At 33.1% G+C, this 877-nt stretch overlaps 1 long non-coding RNA gene across 1 annotated transcript in view; it reads right to left on the bottom strand.

Annotated features, from left to right (window-relative positions):
• Positions 1 to 877, bottom strand: part of LOC121813228 — a 2,646-nt gene that overhangs the window by 1,649 nt on the left and 120 nt on the right. Inside the window, exon 2 of the long non-coding RNA XR_006053585.1 lies at positions 697 to 824. This is a non-coding gene — a long non-coding RNA (uncharacterized LOC121813228). The remainder of the gene's footprint in view (positions 1 to 696; positions 825 to 877) is intronic.

Genomic DNA, 877 nt, shown 5'->3' with positions numbered 1-877 from the left:
TGACCGTCTTCAAGTAACTTAAAGAAGTCCAGACACTTTTCTTTGCAAACTCCTTTGACTACGACGACCTGGATGACTGAGAGCCTTCACAGACAGTGTGAGACTTTACAGACAGACGGTTATATTTGACAAAACTGATCAAATTTTACATAAAGAAATAAAATTCATTTATAATCTATAAACATAAACGATTTATTGTGAAAGCGTCAAATCATAAAAATCTTTATTTTACTGTTCAACAATCCACAATTTTACACAAACTGAAATAAAAAATACATGATCACACATAATCCAGAATGTCCTCTTAACCCAACACATCATAATGACAAGCAAGTGTTCATGAACCTATATCTGATTTTATTTTCATATTAAACTAACTTTTAGATTTAAATCTGAGGAGGAAAATGTTTGCTTACACACATTGTTACATGTTTGCAGTTCCCTGACTATCTTCACTCCTACTTTCGAAACATTATCTCAGATTGTAAGGCTGCATTAAAGCCTTTCTAAAAGCAAATCTAACCACTCATTGTCCTGCCTGGCAACGTCTCTAAAGAGATATTTGGGAAGTTTTATTGAAATCTACGGCAAATAGATAGAAAATGTCATTTAAGCTGTGAAGTCTGCACATGTGTGTAAAATCAAAAGATAAAATATGCGTAAAAATTTGTTATGATGAAAAAAAGAGCCCACTACCTCGGATTTCTCTGATTGGCTCTTGTTGATTTTTTGATATGTTGATTATACTGCACATGATGTCAGTGATGACTTCATCTTCTCCAGCTTTGTCTTGTTCTGCTAAGATGATCCATTAGATTAACTATCTAAACAGAGATTACATGTTAGAACGTTTGACTGTGATCATATTGAATGTGAA

The sequence above is a fragment of the Haplochromis burtoni genome, unplaced genomic scaffold (genome assembly GCF_018398535.1).
Source record: "Haplochromis burtoni strain Fernald_Lab_line unplaced genomic scaffold, NCSU_Asbu1 Contig_1300, whole genome shotgun sequence".
NCBI classification, from domain to species: Eukaryota; Metazoa; Chordata; class Actinopteri; order Cichliformes; family Cichlidae; genus Haplochromis; species Haplochromis burtoni.
Note: the sequence above shows the minus strand (reverse complement) of the source record. Positions and strands in the feature narration are given on the sequence as shown.